This window comes from Neophocaena asiaeorientalis, unplaced genomic scaffold, assembly GCF_003031525.2.
Source record: "Neophocaena asiaeorientalis asiaeorientalis breed wild unplaced genomic scaffold, Neophocaena_asiaeorientalis_V1.1 scaffold476, whole genome shotgun sequence".
Classification (NCBI taxonomy): Eukaryota; Metazoa; Chordata; class Mammalia; order Artiodactyla; family Phocoenidae; genus Neophocaena; species Neophocaena asiaeorientalis.
This window is the reverse complement of record NW_020172178.1, coordinates 8386327-8386676: the sequence shown is the minus strand read 5'-3', so window position 1 is coordinate 8386676 and position 350 is coordinate 8386327.

Below are 350 nucleotides of genomic sequence, written 5' to 3'. Positions count from 1 at the left end.
TGGCACTAACTACTCCAGGAGCAGCGAGCGGGAGGGGAGGGGGGCGGGGCCTGGGCGAGCGGGGGAAGCCGCGCGCAGCCCAACCCGGCGCGGGGTGGCTCCGCCCCCGGCGTGCTCCCATTGGCTCTTGTGGGATTTGGACGGCGAGCGGCAGCCAGATTGGCTCCGCGTACCAGTCTGTCCAAGGGGCCGGGGCGGGAGAGCGGGGAGGGGGAGGCTCCGGGCTTCCGTTGGTCAGGTTCGGTTGACGCGTATCGCCCGCTGTACGTGGTTTGAGGTTTGCAATCTCTCTACGCCCCATGATCCATCTCTCTAGGCAATAGCGAGGAGTTAGCTGTCCTCCCCGCCCC